We start from the raw sequence: 16,214 nt of genomic DNA, 5'->3' as shown, positions 1-16,214 counted from the left end.
CCGGGAACACCGCCACTCTTTGGGGGGGGGGGGTCGCTCCAAGGAGGCGCTGTGTGTGGCGCTTGTCTTGCGTTATCTGTTTAACCCTCATACCATCCCTGCGAGGTGGGTATATCTCACCCCAGTTTACAGAGGAGGAGACTGAGGTTCACAGTGGCTGAGTGCTTTGCCCCACATCTTTCAGTTAGCCGGTGCACTAGCAGGCTCTACTTCTGACTCCAAAGCCTGCGTTTTGGATCCCATGTCAGAGGCTGCGCACTGGCGGCCCCTGCGCTGATTCCAGCCTGTACACGTTTTGCCTGATTCACACAGCTGGGGCCTGTCCAGTGTTTTAAATGTGATTAGTTGTCAACACTTAACAATCAGGAGAGTGTACATAAAAACTCACATTTCTGGATTCTCTAGAAGAATCAGGATATCAGGCCCCCCTGTGCCCATATTTCCTCTGGGCAGTAATTGGCCGAGCTGACCCCTTGGTATCAGAACCTGCTCCCTGTTTTCTCTCAGTCCTTATCAAAGTCCACTGGTCCTCCTCCTGGTCTGCTCCACTGAGCTGTGGTACCCACATGTCCTGTGGACAGCTACACCAAGCTACATGGATAGATGGGGGGAGGGAGGAAGGGCGGGAAAGATGGATAGAAGGGAAGAGCTCAGTGCCTCTTAGCTGCCTGCCCACGAAGTATCTATGGGCAACAGCCCAGCATCTTATCCGCCACCTGCCCCAGTCCAGGATGTCTGTCCTGACAAGTCAGCCTGGTTTCTCATCCCCTCACTCCTGAAACCCAGTCACCCACAGTCCCCAGTACCACAGAATGATCTGCCCCTCCTTCAGCCGTCCCTGTGGCAGCCTCACTGTGTGTCAGAGCCTTGGGAAGAGACCCTGGAGAAGCCCACACCTGCAGGAAGGCAGATGTTCATTCATTCATCCGGCTGTGAGAGCACGCAAACAACACCTCCTCGGGACTCTGTCGTGAGGATAAGGCGAGATGAGACAAGCAGGTGCCCGGGCCTGCCCAGTGCCCAGTACTAGTCGGCTACAGAAGGTGGGGAGTCGGGGGACGGTGAGGCAGGAGTTAGACCACGTGAGTAGTTGCCCATTAGTCCCCAACACTGGCACAGGTTTAAATAGAGGGACTAGGGCATCAGCGAACAGAGGAGGGCTTGGGGTTGGGGAAAGGGGGAGACAGACAGAGGACAGGACCTTGGGAGGAGGGGAACAGTGGAGGGGGATAGGTGAGTGAGAAGAACCACGGGCCTGATGGGGGTCTGATGGACGCTGGGAGTCTTCCAGGGTCTCGATGTCCAGATGGAATGGGGCTGGGAGGGGTGACGCAGGACTTGGGGGGAGCCTTGCGGTCTAGTGCCCGTATCCATCCATTGTGGGAAGGAGGAGATGGAAGTTGACCCCCAGGTTAATGATGTAGGCACATCTTAGCAATAGAACAGGAACTCCAGGGCTTGTGGGGGGTGGGGTGCATGTTAGCCCCCAGCGGAGGGAGAAGGGCTAGGTGGGGAAGATGTGCAGAGAGGAGCCCTGTAGGGTTGGGACGCTGCTTATCAGTGTGGATGGGTAGTGAGATCAGCAAGGGGGTGGGCGAGACTAACTCCCAGGATGAGCCTGGAAGCCCCCCTGGGCTGAAAGCCAAGCCCGTCTTGGCCATGCCAGGAAGCCTCTGGCTTGCATCTCTCCAAATGCCTGGCTCACACACAAAGCCCCATTTGAGTGGAAGTTGGTCCTGAGGCTTGTGGCAATTTTCCCTTCGGGCTTGGAAGTCCCGGACACACTAGTCATCTCCTCCTGCAGAATGAGACTGAGGCTGCTCTCCTTCCAGAAAAACAGGATGCAGTTTGAGGAGACACCTGCCCCTCCATTCAAGGGCCAAAGTGCACTCCTCTTACAGAGCCCCTGCAGAACGGAGGCCTGAGCCCAGGAGAGCTGGAAGGGATGGAGCGGCCCTGGGAGCTGGTGGACACACTATGGGGAGGTGGCCTCAGCCAGGCAAGCCCAGAGGCCACCTGGTGTTACCCAGTCCCAGGTGTAAAGAAAAAAATGTTTCCAGCTGCTCCAGTTCTACAGGGATCAGGCCATCGGCCACTGCAGCCGCCCACCAACGGCACACCCTGCGGGAGATTCAGGATGGAGAAAAACAGGAACTTTCTGTGCTTTGGTTATATTGATCCCTAGATAGTTAAGATGCATATCTAAGGAAGAATTTCAAATGACCCTGGATCTTGCATCTTTCCATACCTAGAAAAGTGCTAATATCATCAGCTTGAAATGTCTGTTCTTAGTGATTAGCAGTTAAGTGTGGTCCAGCCATGAGGACCAGGAAGGCAGGCCACCAAGGCCCCCACACACCGAGGCCACAGCCCAAGTCTCACAGGCTGATCCCTCTTTTCTAACCACCCCTCTGGTGATACACGCCTTCTCCACCTGGGTCCCACTGTGCTGCCCGCCTGTGGGCAGGGTCTGGGGTATGAGGCCTGGCACCAAGGCACTCACATGTGCCTGTGGATCATTCTCAGGGGTCCCTCTCCCAGAGGCCACCACTCAGCCCCACAGGCTGCGTGTGGGTGCAGCCAGCCCTGTGCAGCCATACTTACAGAAGGGCGCCCCCTGTGCCCATTCCAGGCTCTTCGTAAGTCTGACTCAAGTCTTGGGCGGGGAGATAGGTCACTGCTCACGCTGGGTCACCAGCAGCCTACTCAGCCCAGTGAGACAGCAGCACCAACAAATGAGGAGAAAAATCTGAAACGTTTGATCTTAGGGACTTCCCTGGCGGTCCAGTGGTTAGGACACAGTGCTTTCACTGCTGAAGCCCTGGGTCGGGGAACTAAGATCCCAGAAGCCACGTGGCACAGGCAATAAAAATAAATAAATAAAGTAAAACGTGTGATCTTAAACCCTGACCCAAACAACCTTAAACCAGAGGGCATTTACCGTCAACCATAACAGAGCCCCTGGAAGCGGGATGGACCCCGGGGGCACGTGCGGATTCAGCGGCTCAGCCAGGCCCTCTGTGACCAGCGTTGCCCCATTTTCTGCTCTACCTTCCTCCGTGTTGGCTCCTTCCTCAGGCTGCTCACAGGATCTGCGGATTCACCTCGCCTTCCCCTGACACAGAGAGGTGCCATCTCTCCCAAGGACTCTCTCAGAGAACAGCTGTACTTTGCATGTGTGTCGGGGCGGGAAAGACACACCCCAAAAGTTACCCCGAGTGGCATTTCGTACACTCACAATGATGTGCAGCCATCAGCACTGCCCAGTTCCAGATCGATGTCAGCAGCCCAGAAGGAGAGCCCGTAACTATGAAGCAGTCACTCTCCCATCCTCTTCCTCTCTCCAGCCTTAGGTAACCACTCATCTGCTTTCTGTTCCTATAGATTTGCCACTTGTGGACGTTTCATGTGAGTGGAATAATACAATATGTTGTCTTTTTGACTGGCTCTTTAAACTTTGCCTAATGCTTTTGGGGAGCGTCCATGTTGTAGCATATGGGTCAGTACTTCATTCCTTGTTATGACTGAAGAATCCTCCAGAACTGACAGAATTTCAAATGCCTTACCCCCAAGACTTCTCACGTCTCATTGGGCAGAACTGGGTCACACGCCCATCCCTGAACCAATCACTGGCGAGGCCCGTGGGTCACCCTTAGTTAATGACTGTCTGGGCTGCACGTGGGATCACGTGGAGAACTTCAGGAAACCCTGAGGCCCCAGCCCTACCACAGAAATTTTGACTTAATTGCCCTGGGGTGCTGGCCTGGGCATTCAGATTGTCTTAAAATTCTTTGTTCCTGTCATTAAGGGTGGATACTTCAATTTAAGAAATAAAATTAAAAACCTGAAATAAATGGTGGAAATGATGAGATGATGAAAAAACAATTAAGTCAGGAGATGGGCAAAGGGAGCGGATGATGGGGTGCGCGGAGTGGGGAGACGATGTCACACATTTCCTAGTCTGCAGCTCAGGCAGCCAGCCCCTGCTGTGGTTAGGGCAGCTGCCAGCCCTTGCCTAAGGGCCAGTGCAGCAAGAGAAGCCCAGACTCCACTTGTGCATGACTCCAGGGCAGGGTTTCCCTGCTTTGATGTACACTGGACCCCCCTCAGGAGCTCCCTGAGGTAGACTCTGGAGAGTGGGGTGCCCTGGCATCTGCATTTGGTGTTCCTCTATTCCCAGTGGTTCTGCGGGTACCAAAGGTTGAGAACCACTGGCTTAGGCATTAACCCTTCTGTTCCTCAGACTTTGCCCTATGCTGGGCCGTGGCTTCTGGAGACCTTGAGCCCTAGAAGGCAGAGGCCCAGAAGGAGAGGCGCTTCCCACCACAGAGAGTTGGTCCCGTGAGACCTGGCCTGTGGCTGCCCCTCTGCTGGTCATTATTTAACCTCATCACTTTCTCTCTCTGGCCTCCCAATCCTCTCACTGCTGGCCAAGTGCTCTTTTGTGCTGCCAACTCTGGTCCTGCCTGAAATAGCAGTTCTTCCAGAAAGAGGGAGATTCCAGGCAGCACCAAGGTTGCCCCTTTGCTGGCTGCACCCTTCTTCCCATCTGCTCCCTCCACTCTGGAGAAAAGACATTCAACCAGAGAGGTTAGGGATTAAAGATGGCTTTTCTGGAGGGTTTACTTTTAAAAGGGCAGCATGGTGAAGAAAATAAGATCACTAATGATGGTCTGTGGTGGTGCTGGTTGTGGCACTTTCAACTTAATTATTGCTGGGCCGTAGGAAAGGCCTATGCTAGCTTGAAGCTATTATAACCTGACCAGCATGCTGAATTCTCTTATTCATTTTAATCATTTGCCAAATAATTCTCTTGGGTTACCTAGGTAGAAGATTGTACTACCTGCCAACAAGAACAGTTTGGTCTTAAACTATAATTCAAAAAGATACATGCACCTCTATGTTCATAGAAGCACTGTTTACAACAGCTAGGACATGGAAGCAACCTAAGTGTCCATTGACAGATAAATGGATAAAGAAGATGTGGTACACATATACAATGGAATACTATTCAGTCATAAAAAAGAATGAAATAATGCATTTGCAGCAACAAGGATGGACCTAGAGATTATCATACTAAGTGAAGTAAGTCAGACAGAGAAAGACAAATGCCATACAATATCACTTATATGTGGAATCTAAAATATGGCACAAATGAACCTATCTATGAAACAGAAACAGATTCACAGACATAGAGAACAGGCTTGAGTTAATTTTTATGTATGCTTCTTAAATCCTGTAGCTTTCTCTTGGAATTATTCTCATTGTGTTGGAATGCATCCTCTCACAGGTAAGATGGAAGATGATTTATTTTATCATCCTTGGATGCTTGAAATTGTCTCTATATATTTTGCCCTCACCCTTGAATGATAACTTGGCTGGTTCAGATAATTATCCCTTGGACTTCTGAAGATATTCCAGGATGCAGTGTTGCAGTTGAATCTGATATTAATCTGCTTTGCTTTTCTCTGTCCTTCATGTTCTAAATTTCATCCTACATGTCTATTCATCATCTTATTTTCTATTCTGCTTGTCATGTGATGGCCCCTTTCACTATGAGAACTTTAGCCTTTCTTCAATTTGAGAAATTTCCTCCTGTATTTATTCTAGTATTCTTCATTTCCACTCTCTTTATTCCCTCTTTCTGGAACTTCTGTTTAATGGATATTGAATTTCTAAATCTAGCCTTCATATATCCTAATTTGTATTTCTCTCCCTCTCTCCTTCTCTCTCTCTCCACTGCATTCTAGAAGTTCTCAACTTGATTTTCCAGCTCATTTATATGCTATTATCCATAGGTATCCAACCTGTTCATAGCCCATTTATTGAGTATGCTTTTGAGTCATTTTTTATTTCTGAGATATCAGACTGTTTCTTCTAATAACTTTCTGAGGATGTTTGTGCTTATTGTAAATGTTTAATCTATCTGTTCTGTTAGCTCTGTTTCTTTGGGTGTCAGTTCCTCTGTTTACTGTGCTCTGTGCCTCTTTCACGGCAGTGTTTTTCCTCAGTGTTTAATGACTCTTGGCTGTGTGCTCATCTTGGATCTGAGATTCTTTTTACCCCATCTATGGCTAATGTCTCCCGTCGCTGTGTGGGAGGCATGACAGTGGGTAAGAAAAACGCTGATGGAAAAGTGTGCCATTACCCAATGCCCATTCTTCCTGGGTGTTGCCTTGTCTCTAGCCTGAGTGCCCACATTTGAATGATGGAGGCTGCTGCTATTTGGCTAAGGGAAGGTGGGCTGGGAGGAGTAGGCTGTTGGTTGTCTTGGTTGTTCCTACTGCAACATCTGAAGCCATTACCCTGTCAGTCACCACCACCCCCATCCACTGTCTTCAAGCTTGAAGCACCTTCAAAGCCCCTCCCACCTTCTTTGGCAGGTCTCTCCTACACATATTTTAGGCAATGGTTTCTTTCTTCCAATTCCACCATCTTTCTTCTTTCACGAATTCCTTGCAACGTCAAATCCACTGAGGTTACCACTTTGCCAGATCACTTATGGATTATATGTATTTATCTTTTCTGATGTTTCTAAGGATTTGGGATAGGAAAAAGTAGCTGGAATTCAGTCTACCATTTTGTTTGTTTGTTTGTTTGGCCGTGCCACATGGCATGCGGGATCTTAGTTCCCTAACCAGAGATAGAACCCATGCCCCCCTGCAGTGGAAGCACGGAGTCTTAACCCCTAGACTACCAGGGAAGTTCCCAGTCTACCATCTTGAACTAATTTCTAAACAGATTGTTCAAATGCTCAGAGCAACCCTATGAGCTCAGTATTAATTATTATTCTCATTTTACAGGTGAGAAAACAAGCTTAGAAAATATATATATAATTTGCTCAAGACTTCACAGCTGGCAAACAGCAACACTGGGACTGGAGTCCAAGTCTGTTCAACACTAAACCCAGCACTCTGAACTAGCTTCCAGTGCTGGTGAACTGAATGTAACAGAGACCAGTCTCATGATTATTCATAGTATCCATAAAAAGTTGACAACCTCCAGGTCTTCTGCCTCTGGACCACATTTGAGGACCACTGCTACATGTCATGTCTCTGAAACCCTCCCACCCACCACAACTCTTAATTCTTTTTCTTTTTTTTCGGTACGCGGGCCTCTCAGTGTTGCGGCCTCTCCCATCGCGGAGCACAGGCTCCAGACGCGCAGGCTCAGCGGCCATGGCTCACGGGCCCAGCCACTCTGCGGCATGTGGGATCTTCCCGGACCGGAGCACGAACCTGCGTCCCCTGCATTGGCAGGCGGACTCTCAACCACTGCGCCACCAGCCCTAACTCTTAATTCTTGACTCTTGTATCACTCATTCATTTACTCATTAATTCACTATTTACTGAGTACAGACACTTCTAAAACAAAATAGACATGGTCCCAGGCCTCACGGACCTTCCTGTCTACTGCGCAGATTGCTCGTGTTACCCATGAAGATGCCAAAACCCAGAACAAAAAGGACTTGCCCAAGATTGCAAATCAGTGGCAGAGCTGGCATAAGAGCACTGTATTTCCTTATTCCCAGACCAGTATCCCCTTTTCTTCTATCATTTTAAAATAAGTAATACGGGGGAGGGGGATGAAATAGGAGATTAGGATTAACATATATACACTATTGGTACTATATATAAAATAGATAACTAATGAGAACCTATTGTATAGCACAGGGAACTCTACTCAGTGCTCTGTGATCTAAATGGGAAGGAAATCCAGAAAAGAAGGGATATATGTATACATATAGATGATTCACTTTGCTGTACAGTAGAAACTAACACAACATTGTAAAGGAACTATACTCCAATAAAATTTTTTTTAAAAAGGGAACATCAAAATAGATAAATAAATAACACTTGGGTGTTTTGGAAAATTAGAAAATTCAAGTCAACAATGAAAAACCTCACATTGCAAAGGCCTAAGATTAACACATTGGCCTGTATCCTTCTAGACATATTTCTATGCATACATAATTTTCTTCTTAATATTTGTAAGGTCCTACAACATCTGTTTTAGCTTACAAAAGTGAAATCACATTATATAGACTATTTCTCCTTAAGAATATAATGTGTAGGACTTCCCTGGTGGCACAGTGGTTTAGAATCCCCCTGCCAAGGCAGGGGACATGAGTTTGAGCCCTGGTCCAGGAAGATCCCACATGCCGCGGAGCAACTAAGCCCGTGCGCCACAACTACTGAGCCTGTGAGCCACAACTACTGAAGCCCATGCACCTAGAGCCCATGCTCCACAACAAGAGAAGCCACTGCAGTGACGAGCCTGAACACCACAACAAAGAGTAGCCCCCACTCGCCACAACTAGAGAAAACCTGTGCACAGCAACGAAGACACAATGCAGCCGTAAATAAATAAATAAATAAGTAAATAAGAATATACTGTGCAAATATTGCCATGTTAATGAATACTGCAACATCAACCTTAATCATTGTATAGATGTATTACATGTTATTTAATTGTTACTCTATTGCTGGAAATCAAGGGTGATTTCCGATTTTTCACAATCATACACCACCCTTCAGTTAATATTCTCATATCTCACAATACTAATCTTCAGATCAGACAGACTGTGGTCAATATTTGTTTTGCCACCTTGGACAAATATTAGCCTCTTTCTGTAAATTTAATTTAATTTAATTTTTTTTAATTTTATTTATTTACTTACTTATTTGGCTACATTGGGTCTTCGTTGCTGTGCACGGGTTTTCTCTAGTTGTGGTGAGCGGGGGCTACTCTTTGTTGCTGTGTGCGGGTTTCTCATTGCGGTGGCTTCTCTTGTTGCAGAGCACAGGCTCTAGGTGTGCGGGCTTCAGTAGTTGTGGCACATGAGCTCAGTAGTTGTGTCTCACAGGCTCTAGAGCGCAGGCTCAGCAGTTGTGGCGCACTAGCTTAGTTGCTCCACGGCATGTGGGATCTTCCCGGACCAGGGATCGAATTCGTGTCCCCTGCATTGGCAGGCAGACTCCTAACCACTGCGCCACCAGGAAAGTCCCAACATTAACCTCTTTGAGTCTGTTTCCTCATCTGCAAAATGAGATAAAAGACACATATGACACATGGTACTTCTTGTTAGTAAGTAAGATAAGGTACATAGAAGGCCTGGGATGGTTCTTGGTTCATTGTAGGTGCTATACTAACAGCTGCTGTGTGAAGTGACCATTACGATTCGCCACTTTATCTCCTAGGAGTCCTGCCTAGTATAGACGGAACGGTCCACTTCAAGCATGCTGTAAAGGAACTAGCTTGTCTGAGCCTAGCGTCCAGGAGATGTTACAAAATATAGCCAGCTCCACGCTATGTGGGATCCACGGTCACTAGCTTTCCCCTGCCACCATCCCTTAGGCCCTCCAAAAGCCCTCCCAACGCTAAGGAGTACCTGGACCGGCGGGATCTCCAGGAGAGAGCAGTCTGGTGTCTGGGAGGGAGAGGGACAGCCAGACTCCATCGCGCTAGAATGAATAAGACTGGCCGGGACCGGAATCTTACAAGAGCTAATTTAAGCCTTGCTATCCGGGGAATTCTACATGGAACTCACGGGAAGGCCTGATGGCTGCCCTCAAAGAGCCCAAATCCGAGATCAGGACTGAGGGACCCCAGCACAACAGGAGACATCCCTAACTTACAGGAAAAGGTCCTTTTCTTTTTCTACTTTTATTGCTTTCACTTCCTGTTCCTCTTTGGTGTGGAAAGTAGGAGGGGTGGGAGAGAAAGTAAAAAGGGAGACAGGGATGGGAAGAGGAGGACCAGAAGGGGAACACTCCAAGTCTTCCTGCTGTGGGCTGGTGTGCAAGCATGCGCTCACTCTGCTCTGGGGACCACGGTGAGCCCAGGACGTGCCCGCTCACCGGCTGTGTCTAGTCCTCAGATGTTAATTCCATGTTAGACTCGAGAAAGTGGTTCTAAGACAGCAGCCACTTATATTAATAGCCAATATCTGTGGAGTGCTAATCGCATGCCAGGATGATGCTAAACTCATTTAATGCCCACTGGGAAAATAGGTATTCTTGTTGTTTTTATTATTATTTTGCAGATGATGTAACTGAGCCAGGGAGGGAGACTCTGAAACCGGGTCTTTTGGTCCCCTATGTCTATGGAATCGTACTCTTCCAAACCAGGCTTTGAAAGCAAAGGGCCGCTTGTTTCCTATACCTGCGCCCTCAGCACCCTAGGCCCCATCCCCTAGTGTCATAGGGCATATCCTGGGGTGTCTGCATATCCTCTTCCTCCGCACCCCCTCCGCCTGGCCTCCAGATGCAGACCCACCCTTTTCTATTTTTTTAATTTTTTGGCCCTGGCACATGGTAGCATGTGAGATCTTCGTTCCCACACCAGGGATCGAACCCACACCCCCTGCATTGGAAGGGCAGAGTCTTAACCACTGGACCGCCAAGGAAGTCCCCAGACTCACCTTTCCAAGGCTCGGGCTTTAGAGATAGATACCCTTGTCTCTCAGGACTTCGAAGAAAACTTGGAAACTGGCAGGTCCTATAAATTCCTTCATTCATCCATTTGCTCATTCATTCATTTATTCAGTTCAGACTCATCAAGCAACTAATCTGGGCCAAACCCTGACTGGGTGCTGGAGAAACAGGGATGAACCAGACAAGGCACAATATTCCAGGTTATAAATCATTTTCCCCCAGAATTTTGAAGACATTGTTCCTTTGCCTTCTTCTAGTCACCAGTGTTGCTGTCTAATGTTATTAAGTCTGAAATTTTAAAAATTTTTTCAAATTATGTGTATTACTTTTTCAAATGACTACCAAAATTTTAGCACAAAAATACTTAAGTTATTTGGACCTAACTACTTAATCAACTATTAGGTGCTTCTTCTGGCCTAGGAGGAGCTGTGAAAAAATTTCTGAGACACTGAAAGCACCAAGAAGTGAGAAAGTTTGGGGAGCTCTGCTCTAAAATAAATTTCTATAATTGCATTTGCTGGGTCAAAATGTAGGCAGCCTTGGCTTTTTATACATAAATCCAAATTGCCTTCCAGAATTTTTTGATTTATGATTTAATCAACAGATTATGAGAGTGACAGACAATTTAAAAGTAACATTGATGTAGAGACTCCAAATATCTGATTTCTTCCCTCTAGGAGCCCGTATTGCACAAAGAATCCAAAGACTTTCTTGGACTTAACATTTATTTCCATATATGCAAATAATGCATTTTAATTTGTTTTAATCTGTGGGCTTTAGGTATTTGTTTAAAAAAAAGTAGAAGTAAATGCACCAACAATCCAATAAGTGTTTCTTTCTGGATGAAGAATTTCCAGTAAATATTACTTTCTTCTTTAAAACTGTATTATCTGAAATGTTTACAATGATTGTATTCAACCCTTTTAGTCAGGAAGAAAAAAAAATCTTAAAACAAGAAAAAAGAGCTCTGAATATTTTGGATTAAATTTGCACCTAAATTCCGTTAGTAAGAACTAAGGACATGGTACTAAAATATCTGCCAACTGTCACCCTCCTTTTGAGAAATGAAACCCCTGGTCATAAAAATAACCTTTGCTTGCAGTTAGAAGGGAGCAAATTTAAAAAGAAAAAAATAAATAAATAAATAAAAAGAAACAAAGCAGGAGGAAAACTGTCTGTTAGCAAGTCTAAAGTCAGACAAATGTCTGAGGGGCAGAAAGATGGAGCACGTCCAGGCCCAGCTCACCCATGGTCCCAAACCCTCTGTGGGGCAAGGAGAGGCCAGTGCCTCTAAGCAAGGTGCTGATTTTAGATGTGGCCACAGATTAATTTTAGAAGGCCTGACATTCTGAGTCATCCTGAAGTGGCCTGATTGGAGCTGATCAGGGGAGCCCATTTCAACCTGGCTGTCTTCTCAGGTGTCCCAGACCCCTGGAGCTCTGCCAGCTCCTGGAATAGGAGGCCTTGTTCCCATCAGCAAAGGCCAACTCACCAAACAGGGAGCACATAGATCACCAGCTGAAAGTGGCAGGACCACCTCAACACATACAGAGTCCTGGCTGCTCTATTTCCAGGAGCAACTCAAAGCCAGCTAGTATGAGCACACCTGAAAAACAGACTCCGGCCCTTTCCATGACACCAGCAGCTCTAAAGCACCTGCTGTATACAAACACAGTGGGACAATGATTCCCAAACCTAATCATCCATATTCCGCAGGGACCTTATTAAAAATATAGATGCCCGAGACCAACCCCAGATTTGCAGATTCAGTGCACCTGGGGAGGGGCCCCCAGGTGTTCCAAGGGTCCTCCAGGTCTGGGAACCGCTGCTGTCAGGAACCCAGAACTGAGTGACCCACTGCCCTGGCCCTAAAGACACTCACAGGGACCATCAGGGTGGCTGCAGGGAATGGACTATGTGACTGGCCAGTCTGAGTCATGTGTCCCATTCTTGGCTAGGGTGGTCTCATCCCAGCACATGGGCTGAGAGCAGGAGTAGGGTGGTTCCCAAAAAGAAACTGGACTGGTTTGTGGAATGGGAGAGAGGGTGTTGGGCAGGCAAAAAATAGTAAATGTCCTCCCCTGTTGGCTCTCTCAGCAGCTCATCCGGAGCAGCTTCAGCACCAAAGAATCCAGTCAGCATCATGTAATAGACATCATTTGTTTTTCTGCCCAGTACTGCCTCTTCTAAAAAAGGCACCTCCTTCGTTAAAGGATTGCCCCTCCCGCAGTAGCACTGAGTTTCTTCTTCCATCACCCCAGTTATTACCCAAGTTTGGGCTGGGTTTCTGTCACTTACAACCAAAGAGTTATAACTGGGAATTCCCTGGCAGTCCGGTGATTAGGACTCTGCACTTTCACTGCCGTGGCCCCGGTGCAATCCCTGGTTGGGGAACTAAGATCTCAAAAGCTTCGAGGCATGGCCAAAAAAAAAAAAGAGTTATAACTAACATTCATGTTATATGTCAGTTTGTCCAAAAAGAGGATTAATAGGCCCCAAAGGAGATGCTAGGGCCAGAGTCCTCCCTCAAAACCTGACAGACATCACCTACTCATGATCTATTCATCAGCCAAATTCATGTTCAGTCGTTTGAGAAATTCAATCAGAGAGGTTTGGTAAATCAAGATATGCCTCCTGGAGGAGGGGAGGTTAAGGCTGAGTTTTGACAGGAGAAACCACAGGGCGTTCTCAAAGCAATACTGCAGGCTAAAGATCTCTTATTCCAGGAAGGCCTGTGAATACTCCTGACTCCATGGCCAGATCTTCAGAGGCTCACATACTGTACTCTCGCTATTCTTAGCAGCCTACCATGGTTCAGAAAGGGCTCAGGATCCCTGCGGCTACACGTCCTGAGGGAAAGATGAGCTGACCCTCAGCTGTGCTGCCCACTTAGCCTGTGAGCTTAGCAGAGGGAACTTGATTCACATTGCAGGAGGATTACAGCCATGGGGCTCTGGGAGGCCTCTCTTGAGAGTACCTGCGTGGAAAGTGTGTCCAGCTGACAAGCCTCGCAAAGCCCAAGGGATCCTGCATCCTCACAGCTTGGAGGGACCCCTGCCCCCATGGGTCCATGAACACTAGAATCACACTAACCTTGCCTGGGATTCTGGACTCGTCTCTCTTCTGGCATGGGTTACAGGACCCACAAATATCCTCAGAGGTCTCTGCTGAAAGGTCTAGGAGATATAGATTGAAATATAGATTAACAGAGCATTACACAAGGGCACGGTTTCCTGGAGTCTCAAGTTTTCTCCTAAAGCATTCGTATGCATTTTTAACACCATACAATTTAATACCATACAATTTACCCAATAGTTTTTATGTAGTCACACGGTTGTGCAACCATCACCACAATCAATTTTAGAACATTTTCATCATCCCCCCCAAAGCAACCCCTCACCTTTTAAGCTATTACCCCCACCCGCTGCCCCATCCCTTGCAGCCCTGATTTATTTTCTGTCTCTATAGATTTGACTATTCTAGACATTTCCTACAAACGGAATTATACAATATGTTCCCTTTTGTGACTGACTTCTTTCACCAAGCATGTTTTCAAGGCTCATCCATGTTATAGCATGAATCAGTACATTTTTATGGCTGACATTGTTCCATTGTATGAATATACCACACTTTCTTCATCCATTCATCAACTGATGGATGTTTGGGTTGTTTCTACTTTTCAGCTATTATGCAAATATTTTCTCTCATTCTGTGGGTTGGACTTTACCTTCAAAGTGCCCTTTGAAGCACAAAAGGGTTTAATTGTGATGAAGTTCAGTTTATTTACTTTTATTTTGTTTCTTGTGCTTTTGATGTCATACTTAAGAAACCATTACCAAATCCAAAGTTATAAAGGTCACCCCTATATTTTCTCCTAAAATTTGTGTAGCATTAACTCTTACTTTAATCTTTAATCCAGTATGAGTTAAATGTTATATATAGCTTGAGGTAGGGAATCAAACTTTTTTTTTCTGCACGTGGACATCCAGTTGTCCCAGCACCATTTATTGAAAGGACAATTTTTTTTTCTTTTAAACAGATTTATGGGCTTCCCTGGTGGCGCAGTGGTTGAGAGTCTGCCTGCCGATGCAGGGGACGCGGGTTCGTGCCCCGGTCCGGGAAGATCCCACATGCCGCGGAGTGGCTGGGCCCGTGAGCCATGGCCGCCGAGCCTGCGCGTCCGGAGCCTGTGCTCCGCAACGGGAGAGGCCACAACAGTGGGAGGCCCGTGTACCGCAAAAAACAAACAAACAAACAAAAACAAAAAACAGATTTATTCAGGTATAACTGATATACAAAAACCAAACATATTTAATGTATAAGATGTGATGAGTTTGGATATATGCATATACACGTGAAACCATCACCACAATCAAGGTAGTAGACATATCCATCACCTCGAAAAGTATCTTTGTGTTCCTTTTCTTTTGTGCTAAGAACACTTAACGTGAGATCTACCCTCTCAACAAATTTCTAAGTGCCTAGTACTGTAAAGTATAAGCACCCTGTTGTACAGCAGATCTTTAGATCTTACTCTTCTTGCATGAAACTTTATATGATTTCAACAACACCCTATTTCCCTCTCCCCCAGCCAAGGCAACCACCCTTCTATTTCCTGCTTACACAGATTAATGGATAAAGAAAGGGTGGTATATAAATATCCTGGAATATTATTCAGCCTTAAAAAGAAGGAAATCCTGTCATTTGTAACAACATGGATGAACCTGGAGGACATTATGCTAAGTGAAATAAGGCAGTCAGAGAAGGACAAATACTGCAAGATTCCACGTATATGAGGTATCTAACACAGTCAAACTCATAGGAAGGCAAAATATACATCAAAATGGTATTTCAAAAGATTACATTTTAAAACAAATATAAATTTTTGAGACGTTCACCTAAAATGATGGTGATAACCAGATGTTTTTCACCTCTGGGAAATGGGTATTAAACCTAAGTTAAGGGTATTACAAACATAGTATGAGAAATTCCAACATGTGAATTGATGGTGCTTATTCTAGAATTCATATCATTGATGATCTTCACCACACACTCAAAAGCATCCTCTTGTTTGGGAGAAAAGAGAGCAGTAGTATACGATATATCTTTCTCCTAAATAATATCATATTGCTGAAGCTGCCATCTGTAGAAATTAAACTGACTGGCATTCTGGCTAGTGTTGATGTAACAAGTAGTAGCAGTCAGACTGGCATGAGCATAGCTGCTAACTAGCCTGGTCCTTCAATAGTCAAATACATTTTATTTGACTGGATTTTTCACAAATAAAATCTCAAAGATTTTTTTTTTTGAGAAAACTAATCCAGTGGCACAAGATTCCATCATTGGAATCCCTGAAACATTTTACTCTTAAGAAATTAAAATTAGCTTATTACTCCAATTTGGATATGAGAAAATTAAATGCCAGAAAGATCAAGACAGAGTTACACAGGCAGAGGTAGAGTCCAGAATGCACATATGACCTGGTCCAGAATCCATGTCTCTAAATGCAAACTATACCAATAATGAAACCACTATCCTTATAATAAGACCAAAGTAGGTGGAAAGGACTATTTTTTTGTCCATTGAATTGGTTTGACACCTTTGTCGATAATCAATTGACTGTAAATGTGAGAGTTTATTTCCAAATTCTCATCTATTCCATTATCTACATGTCTATCCTTATGCCAGTACCACACTGTCTTGATTACCATAGCTTTGTAGTAAGTTTTGAAATTGGGAAGTGTAAGTACTCTGGCACTGTTTTTCTCTCTCTTTTTT

This window comes from Lipotes vexillifer, unplaced genomic scaffold (assembly GCF_000442215.2).
Source record: "Lipotes vexillifer unplaced genomic scaffold, Lipotes_vexillifer_v1.1 scaffold158, whole genome shotgun sequence".
NCBI lineage: Eukaryota > Metazoa > Chordata > Mammalia > Artiodactyla > Lipotidae > Lipotes > Lipotes vexillifer.
Note: the sequence above shows the minus strand (reverse complement) of the source record.